Below are 18,482 nucleotides of genomic sequence, written 5' to 3'. Positions count from 1 at the left end.
TTCCCAGAGCATTCCCTTTCCATGCACTTTCATCCCTTTATCTTTTCCAACCTAGGCCTCTCTTGCAGGATGTAGAGTTCAGCTCAAATATCCCTCTTCCATGAAAACTCCTCCTTTTTCCTCCCCAAAATGCAAGTAATACTTTTCTTCTGAACTTCTCTGGCACTTCATCTGTAATAACTTTGTTGTAAGCATCATTATTTGACCTATAGTGATTTTTATGCATTTTTCATCTACCTAGTTGTGAAGTGATTTATGAGATTTTCTTTAAAAAAAAAATTGTTAGAGTGTTTAGCACCTTGGTTATCTTGCACATATAAATACTTCATAAATATTTTCAATAGATGCCTGAATAAAAAAGAAATAAAGGCATATCCAGAGAGATTGTGATTTGGTTCCACACCACTACAATAAACTGAGTTGTAATCTTCTAATGGATGGAGGGTCCTGACTGCTGTTAGTAAGAAATACATCTGTGGAGCAACAAACACACCTCTGTGGAGCACAAAAAAACAAGGATGCCAGCATGTTAGAAAGAAAGGTAGTTAAGATGTTATTGCAGTTATTCAGTGATGTTCACACCCTTCCTACTAGGATGATGGTAGTGTATACTAGGGTGCAGGCCGTGGTAATGGATGGAAATGGAAAATTGTGACAGCTATTCAGGTAATAGAATTTATGGGTCGTGAAGAGGAAAGTGAGGAAGAGAGAGCATTCAAGATCATCTCCAGATTTCCTGCTTGAGGAAATGAGCAGTGGATTGTACCTACCATTTACTAAGGTAGAGAATTCTGAAGAACTAGCAATGTGGGGGAGGAAAATAATTCATCTTATTTGAATATGTTGAATTTTAAGTGCCTGTGAAATCCAAGTGGATAAAACCAACTAGGTAGGTAATTATGGATCTGCAGTACAAGAGAGCAATGTGGATGTATATGCTTTTGGACTGTCAGCACTTTCATGGTAAGTGAAGCTGTACCAGTGACTGGGAGAGATCTTCTGGGACAGTCTGTAAACAGGGAAGAGAAGGGCTCAGAATCAGAAGAACAGTAGCATTTTTGAGTTTAGGTTAAAAAAAAATATCAAATCCTGATGAGAGAGAGCAGAATGAGAACTGGACTGTGTCCAAGGGGGACATCGGTGGCCTCAGTACAAACATTTACTGTGGCATATTCAGAGCGGAAGCCAAACTGAAGTGTGTTTAATAGTCAGTGAGAGGAGAGGAAGTGAAAACAGCAATTATGGAAAACTCATTCAAAAAATTTGATTATAAAGAGGAGGACAGAGATAGATTTGTAGCTGAAGAGTGAAACTGGGTCAGAGGAGGTGTTTTTGTCTTTGGGGATTTTGTTCTTTGTTTTGTTTTTATTATTAGAGAGATTGATTTTGAAATGTTGATGGGAAAAAAGCAAGTAGAGAAGGTGAGGTTAATGATAACAGAGAGAGAGTTGATAAGTTCTTGAGAATATAGAATGGCCCTTAAACTACAGCTAAGAGAGGGGAGATAAGTGCAAATACAGGTAAACTTATAAATTTAGTGGGAAATTAAAGGAGCTTTCATCCAATAGTTTCTATTTGTTCAGTGGCATAAAATTCAAAGCCATCTATAAACTGTGTGTAAATGTGCTTTCTAGAGGTATATTGAAAGTTAGAACTGACCAAACAACATTTTTTAAACAACATAAATATATTTAATAGTCATTGAAACTAAAAACTAAACATAATGCCATTAATAGGCCTATTTAAAATTTTCTTTGTATGTGAATATGCTTGACCATTTCATAAATTTAGGTTTGTAAGGCTAGTGGGTTGAGCCTAATGTACAATGTTTGCAATCAAGGCAGATGATATAAAAAAAATAAACGTAATGGTCAAAAAGTTCAAAGCTAAGACTATTTAGGTTTCATTCCACGTTCTGCCCTAGGAATAAATAACTGAATGCACAGAAGAACATACATGCCATTTAACTTTGTATATTCACTTAAATACAAATAATAACAATAACAACAGTAGACGTCTATTATGAGCTTCCTATGTGTCAGATACCATTCTAAGCTTTTTGTATGATCTTTACAACAATCCTATGAAATAGGTACTATTTACTACCTTTACTATATAGCTGAGGAGATTGAGACACTGAGTTTAAAGAACTTCAAAGAATTTGAGAGTCATGAACTACCATAGAGAGAGTAATTATTGGGACTTGGATCTATAGCTATATCCATTATCTATCTATCTATCTATCTATCTATCTATCTATCTATCTATCATCTACCTATCATCAATCTATTCATCTTCATTACCTTTGTTTTAAAATTCCAAGCACTATTTACTGTGTAAAATTAACCAAGTTGTAGTATTGGCTCAAGTATTTATTTGTGTTGTTAAGCATACATTGTTTACTATGTGCATTCATCTAGTTTTTATTACTAAATGGAAGTGTAAACTGGATCTCATCTAGATTTCTGGTTAAGATAGTAGTGTAGATTCATGTTTAAGTGCTCTTCTCATACCAAACTTAGATCAGCAAAAATATATATATTTTTTGACTGGGCCATGGGATGCCCAAATATTTGGTTAAACATAATTCTGGGTGTGGCTATGCAGATGTTTTTATATAAAATTAACATCTGTATCAGTAGACCAAGTAAAGCAAATTGGCCTCCCAAATGTGGCGGGATCTCAGTCTATTGAAAGCTTGGACAGAACAAAAAAGCAGAAACAGTACGAGAGAATTGTGTCTCTTTGCCTGACTTCTTTGAGCTGAAACAATAGTCTTCTTTCTTCAGACTGACTTGAACTGGAACTTACATCCTTAGCTATTCTCTTTCTCAGGCCTTCAAACTCAGCGGAAACTCTGCCATCAGGTCTCCTGGGTCTTCCTTTTAGAGACTGCAGATTTTAGGGGTCCTTCATTTCTGTAATCACATGAGTCAATTTCTTGTAATAAATCTATGTATATGTACAGAAACAGAGCCAATAGAATGTATATTTATATCCACACACATTCTATTGGTTACATTTCTCTGGAGAATCAAAATACAGTAGCAATGCTCCAAGACATGGTCAAATATTTCCACTAGCCTGAAATAGAAGAAAAAAAAAAAAAAAAAAAACAGTGGTAAAGAAGATTGAGGTCGTAGGCCTGCTAGCTCCTAGATGTGGAATAACTTAAGAAGCCATAAGAAAGTCAGCTTCTACAAACAAAAAGGGACTAAAACATTGCTATCCAGCCAAGGATGTTCTGTTGTGACATCAGGGTTTAGAACTGGTAAGAATGGTAACCCGGACCTAGGTTTTCTCCTCTGAGCAGGGCAAGGGGCAGCTGCACAACCTGGGCATGGAGATGAAACATGTACTATTGTTAAATGTGTATCAAGACCTCCATGTTACAAAAATATTCTGTATTTGGGACCCAAAAATAGAGAGACCAGTAAAATTGCTAGAAAATGTGATGGCCACACACACACAAAGAAATCAACTACTCAGATAAATAAATAAATAAACCCTGCCTATTAGTATCCTAAAGAATAATTGGAAAACTGTGGTTGAGAAAATCAATTGTCAAAAATTACAATTCAAATTCATTTCCAATGAATTGAATATAACAGAGCAATCTAAAAATTACCTTAACATAATTATGCTTAATATCTTCAGAGATAGAAGAAATGACAACCATAAAAGCATAAACTAGGAATCAAAAATGATCAGCTATAAATCAAGAACAGAAAAATATGAAAATATGTAGTCCTAGAAAAAAAGTTAAAAATAATAAAAAATTTAAAAACTCCAGACTTGTAAATTCAGAGATTGTATTGAGGATTCACCCCAAACATAGCAGGGGAAGTGCAAGATAGTAAATATTTTAAAAAGTTACAGTGCCTGGTGCTTCTGCCTAGGACCTAGACATATGGAGAATATTTCTTCTTCATTGAGAATATGAAAAAGTCAGAGAAACTGCAAAATTACACCTTCTCTTGAATCCATCAGAGAACTGAGTTTGCAGAGCAACTAGTAGTGTGAATTCCAAGGAAAAAGATCCCCGCAAGCAGAAACAAGACATGAGCACACTTCACCTCTGGTGGGTAGTGTGAGGAGAGGGAGATATGGATGCCAGATGCACATGCACAAGTAAAATGAATTCAGCTAAAATGTTCAGGCAGTTTGTGAGAGGAACATCCCTGGGAGCCACAGGCACAAGGAGGAATTTTCACCCGCTTCCAGTCTTTTACCTGTAAGCTTCCAATGGATGCTAAGAGAAGGATTGCTGGCAGGGTTAGTTAGTGACTAGAGAAAACTTCTGTCAGTGGTGCAGCCTAAAGGAGGTAAGAGAGGTCTTTTCTGCAAGAAAGGCAGACAACCCCATCCAGATCCTAAATCCTAGGAAAAAAAACTTTCTGTCACTGATGGAAGGGCAGCAAACTATGACACCCCAGAGAACAGTTGAAGACCCATTCCAGCTGGGAGATGAATAGAACAAAACAAAAACAAAAACACCCTCTACTGTGCACTGTGGATGATTCCAGATATAACTCTGCCAGAAAACTGGCATTTCCCCCCTGTAATATCATATTTTAGATCTTTTGCTCTTTTTTACAAATAAAGATATTATAATGCATAACATTGAATGACATCCTGGGCAGTATAACTTAAATTAAGCTATCAAATAAAGAGCCATGCAAATCTTGCTAAGTAATGCTTTTACTCTTCAAGCAATCACTTTCTTCACAGTTGTTGCATTAATAACGCTTTGAGGGTCTCGCGCTCTCCCTCTCTCTCTCTCTCTCTCTCTCTCTCTCTCTCTCTCTCTCGCTCTCACTCTTGCTCACTCTCTCTCGCGCCTCCTCCATATGGCTTGGTGAAGGGGCCTTCTCCATGCGGAGTAAAGAAGCTGAGTTCTCCACGCGGTTTTGAGAGGGCTCTCCAGGCCACTTTAAGAGGCTCTCGCCATGCAGTTTTGAGAAGGAAAGGAGATCCATGCGGTTTGCAGGAAGAAGGCAGTTGGCAAGGAGGCTGAGAATCCAGGCGGTTCTGCATTGAGAGCTGGAGGGCACCACAGCACAGAAAGGACCTCCCCAATCAGATTTGAGTGATTGGCAGCTGCTGGTAAAGCTGAACTGTGCCTAGGAAGTAGGAAAATGGTGTTTCTGACTTTTCTAAGGCTGGACTGGTTTGGCAGGGGGAGGCAGAACTATGTGTTTGTGAGTATTTTAAAGAACATAAGACTCAACAGCAGAAATCTGCAAATAATCTAAATCTATTTACATGTTAAATAAACAGTTCTTTTTCTTTTCACTAAACTCTGGTACTGAGAGTTGTAATTCTGGCGGCAGGCAATCTGGCCCCTAACTAAACGGCCTGTGGGTTCTGTTTCAATCGGAGCAGCCCAGAGGTTCTGTTACATACAGAGAAAAACAGAGCAGGTTCCCTTTTCCTTAAAAACCACTTTGTATTTCTATTCTATCTTTAAAATCCCCGGAGGGTGAGATTCAGAGAAAGCATGAAAGATAAGAAACCTGCTGGTTAAGACCCAAGTTCCCATTTTTGGGTGGGCTCCACACAGCTGTCGTCAAAGTCTTTCAAACCACACCTGCCTGTCTCCCATACTTTCTCTCCTCAGTACTCAGTACAATCATTTTTGGAATTTGTATTTGGATACAGGTTCTCAAGTCCTGGAACACACTTCTGAAATCCCAGAAGTCTTTATCCCACTTAGGGAACACAGATATACGAATGTGTGATTATATCATTAAGATTCTGTCTCAGCTTGCTGGTTGGTGTATTGATAGGGTTTTTGTATCCTTACATTTATAAGTTTGAAAATTTTCTTAATTCTGAAACACATCCAGCCCCAAGAGTTTCCTTTTTCTCTCTAATTTTGCAGTTCTACCAAAGGTTTGGGAATGGTGTTGGTTTAGAACTCAACCAAGAACAAGAACTGCCTCTCCTGATTCTTTCTGAATCTGTCTGGGCTTCTGTTTAAGTGTCCGGTGTTATTGTTAACAAAGATAAATATGTTTCGTTATTTGTATAAAATGGAAAACCCTCTCTTCTCTCAGCTGGGGTAAACATTGGGGCATGAATGGCTATATAAAGATGGCCAAAGACCGGAACCACGGTGGAATCGCCGCCACGGCTAGCTGTCCTACTCTGTGAGATGGTGGTGATCAAGAATGACTTGACTGAGAATAAGATATCCAGAGGAGGAATTTTATCTTAAAACTGACCACGTTTCACCCCGCATGGAATAAAACACTTGAATCTTGAGATCCAATTTGTGAATTGAATTCTGTGATGCTTTACATTGGTAAAATATTACCACTTCTTTAATTACTGCTGTACACAGCTTTGTGTGGTTGACTTGCCTAGGAACTTTGACATTTTATGTTTTAAAAGTATGTATAAAGTTTTACCTTTTAAAATAAAATTTAATTTTATATGCAAAAAACAAAAATAATGCATTGAGCTTTTACCATTGTTATTTTTTAAATTATCAATAATTTTAAGGTCAGTGACACAATGATCATATACCTTTTATCTGCCTGGATACTTATCCAAGTTTATGTGTTCTGTGAGGAAGATGAAATTAAAATATTCCTAATTGTTTCAAAAATGTATTAGTGTTTTGAGAAAAGTGTATTCCTGAACCATCGAAGCCTGATCACCCTCTGAAGAGAATGTTGTACTAGTGCTGATGTGAAAACAGGCCACCCATTTCTCTGGACTTTCCCTGCAACTGACTTTGAACAGAACTCCAGGGACAAGCGATTACCTCCCCGGTGCCTTCCTCCTGTTAAGAAGAGTGAGGATTACTGCAGTTGTCTCCTGCTGAAACAGTTATTTTAGCCTCATTTTTCAAATGTGTTCTGATATCTAAATTGCTGGATTGTTTAGGGGTTAAATGAAATAACGAGACAAGAATTCAGGTTCAAATGAATACCCTAAAACCATCCATAATGAACTGTAATTAAAGACTATTTTTATCCAAGTTCAATGCCCTCAATAGCTTGTTCAGAGTATTGAGTAACTGGAATTACACCTGGAGGTTAAAAATCTCAAGAGCCAAATATTTTCCTTCTATTGCCTATAAAGAATTCACAATAAAAAATAAAAAAAATACAACCACCCAAAGAGCCTCAAAACCAACCAAACCAAATAAAAACAGTAGACAAATTCAGGAATATACTCTCTGTATGATGAATCTAATAGCCTCATCTGTCTTTCTGAGATGACAACCTCAGAGGATACCATTATAACTATGTCCCTTACCACTTTTATCCTTGGTTAGTGGGCAAATGTAAGACTCTATAGGAAACTACGTGGTCAATCCCACTATCCATGTAAAACTCCGTGATTTCTTCCTTTTAGCTCTTTTTTTTTTTTAAGTTTATTTTTCTGTCAATCTATCCCAATGCTCTTGGGGGTCCTAACTGTGTGATAAACATATTTATCTATATCTTTTTCTCTCAATGCTTCCTTAAACTTCCTATACTAACAAAACCAAGTACTGAAGACCTGCCAAGTACTGTCTGTTTATACTCATATGCTCTGACTCCGTTACCCCAGAGAGCAAAAGGCACTTTGGCAATTTCTCAACTCACCATTGCTAACTCCAGATATATGACTTTTTCTCCTGAGTTCAAAATCGTTCCTCATTTGATGTGCAATATTTGGTACCACTCTTCTTTGCTGATGTCAGCCCTTGACCTTCTGGTCATTTTCCTTCTGTTGAACATTTGATAAAATGACTCATGAGTTTACTTGTCACCCCAACCCTTGCCATCATCACAGGAACCTTCAACTTTGGCCTAAACAACCACCAAGATTCTCAAAAAATGATTCCATGCTTGAAAGTTCCGGAACAATAATATTTTCTAACAATTTTCCATTAGTGAATGGTATCTTGAAGCAATTACTACATACAAAGAAAGCCAATTTCCTTTCTATTTAAATACACCTCAACAGACTGATTTAGTCAGTAGCATAAACTGCTCAACAGTTGCACTGTGTTGTGAGAGCACAGCACACTTTCCAAGGAACAGGCTTTATTAAGGTGGTCATCTTTATGGAAACACAGGAAGAAACAAAAGGGTTAGTACAGGGTAACAGAACGCATGGACTAAAAACGACCCATACATAGTATTAAAAAACCATCAATGTATGAATGTTTATCAAAAACTACAAGCAATTATATCATGTATGTGCACTGCTCTTGAAACCCTCATTGGGTGCAAGGGGGAGGAAGGACAGGGGAAATAGTTCTGTCTCAGGTCATTTGCATTCTCTTCCTCATCACCCAGTGCTGCCATCTGCTGACCTCTTCTGCATTCCACTCTTTTTATGTACTGTATTAGAACAGAACCATAGTTATTAATTTTAATAGTAGAAAATTCTCAGACTCCCCAGATAGAGCTGCTTTGCATTCAGACTGTTTGGAGGTTTTATCTCTGATATTTCTGTAACCTGTTACTTTATTGTCTGCATAATTCTGGGACTTAAAATATTCTCTTCTTCCAAAAGCTCTGAAAAATGCCCATCTCAGCCACTTAGTGCCTGGGAATGGTCTTTCTGCACCGTGTGCTCTCTGCTCTGTGCCTTCTGACTTTTTCTGGTCCCTTCTAAATTGTGCTGTGGGGCTGTAAGAGGCTAGCTTATTAAGCTTTCTGGCAGGAAGATGGAAGGTCAGTCCATTTCTGTTCAACAAAAGCTTATTGGAGCTTCTCATTTGAGTCCTACCTCAGAAAGGCTCCCTCTCTGCACAGAAAACTGGAATCCAGATTACTTAATTGTGACACCTGAACTGCTTCTGGCCTCAGTTACCAGGGTTGTACTGCTCGGCTTTTTGTGATCACTTTCTGCAGGTCATAGTCAGAAATGACATCTGTGGGAGAAAACAAAAATATATGTATATGTATGTGTGTGTGTGTGTGTGTGTATATATATATATATATATATATATATATATATGAAGTCACAGTCTTAGAGTCATACTTTCCTGGATGATTTGGAAAAACAAAAGCTGACTTTTGCATTACGAGTCTGAATTGCTATAGTATCATTTCAATATTTACATGGTTAAGATAAATCAACTATACTTCAATTAAAAGATCATATGGTTCAACGTGTGTCCATAAAAAATATTTTTTCCTTTCCAGTGAGTTTGAGCCAGACCTTCAGATTTGTTCACAGAGAAACATTAATTAATATGCTCTAGAGTTGGGACCAGAGTATTTCAAAGTAAGGTCTGATTCTCTCTTCAGATCCACTGATGGTAAACACTGCAGAGCAGGGCCTGGGAATCTGAATTTCCAATGTGCTCACCAAGCGCTCCTTATGCACAAAGTTGAAAATCATCATGCACCTAAAGGGTCCATTAATAGTTCTACCTTGGCTGTGTGTTAGCATCATCTACAGAGCTTTTTACAAAAGAGAAATGCCTATTTCCATCCCAACCCACATGACTGAAAATCTTCAGAGCTAATGCTTATCAAATACTTCTGATACGGAGCTAGAGTACAGAACTTCTGCATGAGGCAGATATGCATTTCACTGATTAACAATAACAGCTACTGAATATTAAATACTTGATAAGCAAAGTACATGTTAACATATTGCTTAATTCTCACAACGATCCCATGAGATTGGTAATATTTTTAAGCTTTTATTTTGTTGCCATTTTTCAATGGACAGCTTAGAAATCCTAAAGAAGTCACACAGTGAGAAAGTTGTAGGCCTGGGGTTAGAACCCATTCTGTCTTGACTCTAGAAGATGATCTGCTCTCTTCACAGTCACACACCACCATTACCCCCCTGCCATCAAATTTTTACAGGTACTATTTTAAGTGTATGTACAGATTTTCTTTCTTATTTTGCTTTTCTCCTTTTTGGTTTCAAAATTAGCACAATCTTTTCCTGTTCCAGTTCTTTATTTTTTCTTTGTAATTGTTGATGCAGAATTAATTCTCTTAGATCATAACTGATATGCCACTATACAGAGGGCACTTCATGTGGGGACGAGGTTTGCTACAATGTCTCATGGCTTAGCTGTCACTAGAGAAATAGAATCTTCACCCACGACAGGATTCAGAACTCTTGCTTTGATTATTACACCTAGTCCAGTGAATGGGCAAAGTGTTCCACATATGTGCTCCTTCAACAAGCTTCTCCTAACTGTGCCTTACCTATTATCCCATGTCATTGCAATGATACAGTTGGACTCTTCTCCCAGATTATGAGCTTCTGAAGGATGATGGGATCTGTTAGTTCTGCATGCTGAAGGCCAGCAGGCTGAAGGCCTTCAGGACAACGTACTGAGAAGCAGATGGCTCTGTGCACCACCTACACCACACTTCCACCATGTTTATGTGTACACCTGGCACTTAACTCCACAGAGTCCTCAGTCCTTGTTTGTAGTACAGGAACCATACTATTTATCTGTTAAATTTGTGGGGAAATAATGTACACAAATCATGTGATACTGTTATAAACACATGGAGTGGCTATTATTGCAATACACTGTAAAATAAAATGGTCATTCATCTACTTATTCATGGAGTGCTTACCATTTATGCTAAAAATGTACTAGATTCTACTGATACAGCAATAATGAGCAACATAGAGCTCATAGGACTTGAAAAGACACATTGATATGACATAATTTTAATAAATTATATGAAGGAAAAGATAGGAGTAGAAGAAAAAGTAATTTGCAATCATTTAATAACACTAGAGAACCTCATCAGAGATAAGGTGGGAGGGAAGAGAATGCTGCTCAGAGTCACAGAAGCCTTCCTGAGAAAGCCAAACTTGACTTTTCTCTTTTTCTTGGCAAGTTAGGAGGCAGCATGAAATCCCAGGTAGAGAGAAAAGAAGGAGGATTCAGAGAATTGAACTAATTATGGCAGGTGGAAAGAGGTATGACTACATGAGACAATAGACTTCCCAGGCAGTACTGAAAATCGGTTCATGATGGACATGAATTCAAGAGGGTGAAAAAAATCTCAACTGCATGGTTTTCTCAAGCAGAATTTAAGAAACTAGAAAAGGAGAACTTGCTTAATTGGGTTCCTTCAGGTTTGCAGGTTGGCCAAGAAAGTGGTAAAAAGGTTCAGAGTATTCATAAAAGGGTGAATAAAATTATGAACCGTGTACTCTTCATTGGATACAAATGAGATTGGCAACAGGAGATGACTGACGGGAACCCTGAGAGTCATTGTCTGGGAGTCCTGATGAGACCAGAGAGCTAGTAGTGGAAGCAGATGAGCAGATAATTTGAAGTTAGAAAACTGTTATTTGAAAATGTGACATTTGAATTTTTAATTCACAGATGGAATGGTTTGGGGAAATGCAAATCAAGATTGTGACCATGGAAATTGGGTGGCTGAGGTGGAGAGATGGAGGATATCACTGAGCACCTGGATGTCATGGAGATTAGAGTACTGAAGTCTCTGTCTGGGCTTGCACAATGAACCTTGTCATTATTATTAAGTAATGAAAAGGAATAGTCAGGAGGCTGATAACAACAATGCAGGGGAGAGAAAGTGAAGTTACATAGGAACAGGGAGTTAGGCAGTATGGAGAAGAAACAATGGTCTGGAGGCAGGTAATGGGAGCAAGGAAGACACCACCACCACCTGAGGTTAGCAGGTTATGAAAGTATAAACTTCTTCCAAGTGAAAGTTCTGCAGAGCAGCCAATTTTAAGTTAGGAAGAGAAAGTTGAGATAATATTCTTTACAGGTTCGGAACATAAAAGGATATTTTGATCAAGGAGTCCCAGGGGCTAAGAAAAAGGAGGGAATTAAAGAAAAATTAGGTCAGAGAAGAAGTATACGCTTTTATATAGCTTTCTGTATGAAAAAAAAAAAGTAGATAAAAGATACTTGCACTAGACAAAAACAGCAAAGTTGGAAATGGAGATTTTGCCCTCTTAGTGCCTTGTACATTGGAGGATACATTAACATAACCAAATTCATCTACAGCCCCAACCAAAAGCCTAAGGTGTGGAGTTTTAGTCCAAGTATTTATTTTTTCACTTTCTCCCTTCTTTATTTGACAAATATTTATTGAGTGCCTATAATAGTTCTGGCCAGGTTATAAGCAATTGAAATATATCAGTGAACTAAACAGGCAAATATCTCTCCTCTTATGCTGTTGATGTTTAAGAGAGATAAGGCAGAAAATAAATAAGTTGCTATACATAACAAATAGGAACATAACATAGTATGTTAGGAAGTAATTGGTGCAATGAAAATGAAAAGCATAGAGCATAAAAGTGGGGGTCATGTGTGAAAAGAAGAATGAGTTAGCATGACATAGGGTGGACAGGTTAGGACTCAATGAGATAGTGATATTTAAACAAAGCTTGAAGGAGATGATGGCCTCAACCATGTGGATACCTGAGAGGAGTCTGGTTGTATTTTATGAGTAGCCACAAGCCATGTGGTTAAAGCAGAGTAAGAGAGACATCAGAAAAACAGAACTTCCCAAACTTTAATCTGCATGAAGATTATATGGAGATCTTGTTAACATGCAGTATCAGATTTAGTAAGTGTGGCATGATGGCTGAGGTTCTATATTTCTAACATGTTCCAAGGTGACAAGGATGTTGCAGGCCCATGGCCCATGCTTTGAGTAGCAAGGATTTAAATGACCCTCACTTTGGAAGAGTGAGAAAGTAATTAAATTATAGAAGTATAATATTATTGTGACATGGTTTAAGGATTCACTTGAGGTTTGTAGTCATGAATTTAACACAGTGTGGCTATGTGTTTTCTTCAACCACATTCAGCTATATGGAGACAAGCATAGAGTTGGCAAGAGTTGGATTTAACCAATGGTGTAGATTTGCCATGATAAGGAAAGAGAATACAATGGAATCAAGCATGTACACAAAGAAGTAATATAGTAATTGACCATGGGACTTAACATGGGTAGTGACGTGACTGGTACAGCTGAATGAAAGTCAAACAGATCTTGTGGCCCTTCACAGCTTAGAGGGCAGTAGACTTAAGCCATAGTTACTGAACATGTGATCTTACCCTTCTTTGGGTCATTGGCGCATGCGATAGGTAGTTTCAACAGTTTAATGGGGAGATGGTAATTTCAAAGCAACTTGCATTGAAGTGTCAATAACATCAGGAAGTTTGAGGTATTGATGTATGGATGTTGTTAACACAAAAGGTAATATGCTATACTGTTAGGAAATGAAAATTTGAGATTTAGGAAGTATTCCGTCATATTATCTTTTTTTTGTAGCTCTGTTCACCTCTGCTTGCGTATCTGTTGTTCACAGCTTTCAATTACATCATTATTGTGTAGTACTCACCACTGTGGCTGCAAGTAAACCCGTCACTGACTCTAAAACTTATCTACCCTCCATTGCAAAAACTTCCTGAAGACCCAAATGCCTCTGAGTTAGAGTGTGCCACACAGAATTCTTCTCCCCTTTTCCTTAGCTCCCAGTTTGCTTGTACTCCACTTTGTTCTTATTCCAATACTAGTATTCATTCTGATTTGAATCTTGGCCTCTGATTCTTGGAGATTGAGCATTTTTTCTACTTCTCCGCTCACCTCCAGCACCCAGACTTTTTTCTACTTCAGATTTTTAGGGTTAGTTTGCCTCTCTAGCCTTATTATAATGTTCTAATTAGAATTCCAGGAATCAGTTACTGACCACTCCTCCCCTCATGCTCATTTTTCCCAACATCACTAAGAGAAAAGGTGCTTTAAATTTCTATTGCTCTCTTCCTCCTTTTCTCCCTTCTTATCCCTTTTTTCCCTTTTATTTTATGCACACACACAAAAATCCCACTTTTATCTACACTTTAGTCTTCCTTTTTTCTTCTGCAAAAGTAATCAGTTAAAACATGGTGCTATGACTTGGGGTCTTCATTTTATTCAGGCTGGTTCATTTGTTTATTTCCAGTGTCTACAGGCAACAAATCCCCCATGATAAATGGAGAAGGGCAGAGGTGATATTTTGTGTGCATGTTTTCTCTAGTTGTCTTCAGATTTGGACCAATGCCTAAAGTTTTTAGGATGCCTGGTCTCCAGATAGCCAGCTTTACTGTAATAAGCAAATTGTACATAGAGATTAACGCTAATAGCTACAATGGGAAATAACATTAACTCTGCAATTAAGACAAAAAGTTTATATACATAAGGAAATGGAAGGATTCTTTATGGAATCTTAACCAGTTTTAGAGCTGGATGGCACTGAGAGATTTCAGATAAATCATTAGGTAAGAAAAATTAAATATATTCTTATCATTGTATGTTATCACCTCCATCACCTGGAGTTATTTTTGTCGTCATCGGCAGCCGTCCGTCTCGAGAGACGATGGTGTAGCTTCTTAAGAGTCTATCTGCACCGCCGAGAATGGTTGTGCAGTCCGACTCGGGAGTGACACGGTATCTGTCTCCTCCCGTGTTGAATCGACATCTTGCGATGACGCTAGAGTGTCCTCTCCAGTGAAGCTGAAGCTACAGAGCCTGGGCAGGGTGATATGGAGGGTCTGCTGTTGCCCATGCAGCAGACCCCCCCTCTCTTCGCAGCTGAAGGGTCCAAGGGAAAGACGGAGACAGCTTGGCTTCAGGTGCGCCGCAGGAGTTGCCGGTGTTGACTACAACGTCAAACCGCCTTAGGGACTCCGGCTCCGGATTTTCTGTTGGGGTTTACTCCCTTAGCCTTTCCCCTGAAGAGGTATGCCGCAAGGCAGCGGAGGTTTTCTGGAGTCAGAGTTTTCCTTCTCTGATGTGCCCTGACTGGAAGATCGAACCAGTGACACTTAGCTCGCAGGCCGACGCTCAATCCACTGAGCCAAACCAGCCAGGGTGTGGAGTTATTTTACTACAAGCTATATCGAAATGATAGAGATGGGATATTCACTAATTCACATGTCCATTGCTTAAGCTTTAAGGCAACATTTACATCTCTCTGTTTGTTTTCACAACACTTGGTTCACACCTTTATTATTCTGCTTCTTATTCAAGGCATATCTTATTCAAAGCATAAAGTTTCCCTCTGAAAGTTTAGACTATTTAAAAAACACATAATTTGAGGAGACATGTCTCCCTGAAAGACTTGTAGTTTAAACAGAGCATTCCTAAAATCTATTTCTTCCAAAGACTCTTTAAAGCAATGTAGCATAGAAATTATGTGTGTCAACTGGATTCAAATCCTGATTCCTCCATTTCCTGATCATAAAATAGTCAAATTACTTAACTTTTCTATATCTTATTTTCCCCACCTGTAAAATAAGACTATTTCCTGCCTCATAGCTTGTGTTAAGGATTAAATTCAAAAGGGGAGTGTGTTGGAAAGGGACTATGAACATTCTCATCATGGCATAAGAACATCTTCAATAATTCATTCTTCAGTATCCAAGATTTAATCATTATTTCCTTGTTTGAGAGGTTAATCATCTCCCCTCACTGTGTTTATATTGTCCAGTTTTTGGACCATCAAGGGTGACAAACACACTCTGGACTATCAGTCCACTTGCCTATTGAGCCTGTGCATGCTAAAGTTCTTCCATCTAACACACATACATCCACACTATGTTGTATTTCTTATTCACTTGTCTGCCTTCCATGTCAGATTCTGAGCTCCCCAGAAGAGGGATCAAACTTATTTTATGTTGGTGTCACCATTGGGCAAGAGTGCTATTCTTATATTTGAGTACAGTTTGAATGCTGTGCTGGAATATAAACATCTTGCAGACAGGGTCAATATCTTATTTATATTTGCAGTGATTGTAGTGTAATACTTAGTTCACAGCATGCACAGAGTGGCTAGTGGTTGAACCTAACTAAATAAATGTTGAGGATTTTTTTAAAATGATAAATCTAGACAAATTCCAATGTGTAAGTATCAGAGCTTCACAGTGTTCAGTTGGCAATGGCTCATTGGCACAACAGCTCACAGAAAGAAACTAGATTAAACTTTTCTTTTTAATATAAAATGAAAAACATTATTCACAGATGTCAATCATTTTATTTTAAAAATTAAAATATGTAAGTAAAATATGCTTCTCTGATACTTTTAAAAATAAAATGTTTCTCGCTATTTTCCTTGTTCTATTATAATCAAATGGCTTTTACATGTCAATGACTCCTTATTAAAATAAGAATAAGGTTAATGAGGTGACATTTTACAAATGTTAAAAGAAGCAAATATCAGACCACCAAGCAAGCTGAAATAAACTTACCTTGTTTCCTGTTTCCTATGCAGAAATATGTTTTTGAAACTGCAGGAAGCATAAGAAGAGGAAACAGGTAATTTCTTAAGTTGTACACTGTTCCACACCATACATTTTATTACTCTGATACCTCCCAACTCAAAACCGTCCAGTTCAAGTCCTGTTTCATAATGCAGAGAATTTAGGAATACCATCAAGGGTATGAAATCCATTAATCTTCTTTTATGCACTATCTGTTAAAGGACTGAAGTCACATCTGGTCAATCACTGAAGAGATCCAAGAACTTCAGTGAACACCAGCTTTAATACAAACAACTGGAAGAGATGTTTGGGAAAACCAAAATGACTTTTCTAAGGTCACATTTAAGAACAGATAGATTTCGTTTTTTTGAGCCTTGATTATGTTTTTGAAAGGTATGAAGGAAGCAAGACCAGACTTCAATTTGCACTTGCTGTATGCTGTCCCTGGACTGTGATGTCCTAGTAATTCCTTTACACATGTAATATAGACAGATAATTAGGATCCATGACACAGCACATCCTTTTTTAGTCTGTGATAGCTCTGAAGCAGTTTTCATTGGTGAATTCAGAAACACTTAAACAGAAAAAAAAAACAAAAAAATTACAATGTAAAGTTACTTGGCTTGTATTCTCTTATTCAGTTACTTTATTCCAAACATTTGAAACAAGGGAAGAAGAGAATAGAAAGAATCACATAACTTGAATGATTGTTTGGAGCCAATTATAACTCAAAAGAATATCATTCATATTTTACAAATTGCAGGCATTATTTTGCTTGCAAATTTCACCACACAGTTCTTAGTGACACATGATCCCAAATAATGGATCCTGTCATAGAATAATGGTCCCCAAAGGATGTCCACATCTTCATCTCTGAAACCATTACCTTCCATGGAAAAAGAAATTTTGCAGATGTGATTAAGTTAAGGATCTTGAGATAGATAAATTCTTCTGGTATATCCAGGTAGGTCCAATGTAATTACAAGCATCCTTACACAGGAAAAAGGGATGCAGGAGAGTGAGTCAGACAAGTAGATGTGACAATAAAAGTCCATGTCTGAGTGATGCCATCATGAGCCAAGGAATGCAGGTGGCCTGTAGAAGCTGGAAAAGGCAATAACAGATACTTCTCTAGTGACTGAAGAAGGCATACAACTCTCCTGACACCTTGATAGCTTAATTTTAACCACATTTTAGATTTCTGACTTTCAGAAGTGTAAAATACTAATTTGTATTATTTTAAACCACCAAATTTGTGGCAATTTGTTATAGCAACAATAGGAAACTAATACAGTTACTATAATTAAAAATTAGCTTTTGGTAAAAGTGTAAAACTAGATTCCGGATCCTGAGAGGACCCAGGTTGCCTGTGCAAAATTGTAATACTAAAGTGATTACAGTGATATAATGGGTCACACAGGACAATTGTAAAACCAAAGTTCACGTAGAACTAGGGAGAGTACAAAGAATACACAGTCACCTAAAAGTAGTTCAAGGGGCACAGATGAGAAAAAGGAACATTAACTTTCAAAATTCACCCATTTATGACATTTAGCAATAATGCATATGCAAATTTTCTGAGAAGCAGAGCAAATATTGCTATCATCTAGCATCTTTGACTTTATATCATACAATCTAATCCATAAACAAATATTTTACACCTATCATTTGATTATTGCTCATCCATCTTCATCCTGGTTTGTCTCAAACAATACATTCCCCCTTACCCTAAAATCACTATTTCTGGGTTTAAGTTCAAAATGAGTATATACAGAAAGCAAAATTTGCAATTGGGATGCAACAGGTCAAATATTTCAGGGAAAACAACACAAAAGATCTTGAATTTTCTTTTCTAAGAAACATACATGAATGACTGTGCCCAAATTATAGTATATTAACCTAGGCCTATGTCCTTTGTTATTAACTTTTCAAATAGAAGCATGCTGAGATTTGTTTTGCCTTTCCCTCTGTAAAATATAGTGGTTAAAAATACATTTTTGAGTCAGCCAACCTTGGGTTTACATCCCAGATCTTCCAAGTAACAATACCTTGCTTTTCTGCCCCTGAAGTTACTTCACAGCCCTATGCTTTAGTGTCATCATCTATAAAGCAGTGATAATAACAGTATCCTGCTCATCATGTTGTTCAAAGTATGTAATTAAAAAGAAGATATCAAATGCTCACCAGAGTTTAATATAAAGCTCAATTAAAAGTAAATAACATCAGCATTTTTATTAGTTATTTCATTCATGTTAAGAGA

Source organism: Furipterus horrens, unplaced genomic scaffold (genome assembly GCF_987537825.1).
Source record: "Furipterus horrens unplaced genomic scaffold, mFurHor1.1.pri manual_scaffold_1, whole genome shotgun sequence".
Taxonomy (NCBI): domain Eukaryota; kingdom Metazoa; phylum Chordata; class Mammalia; order Chiroptera; family Furipteridae; genus Furipterus; species Furipterus horrens.
The sequence above is the reverse complement of the archived record's forward strand: the minus strand, read 5'-3'. Positions refer to the sequence as shown.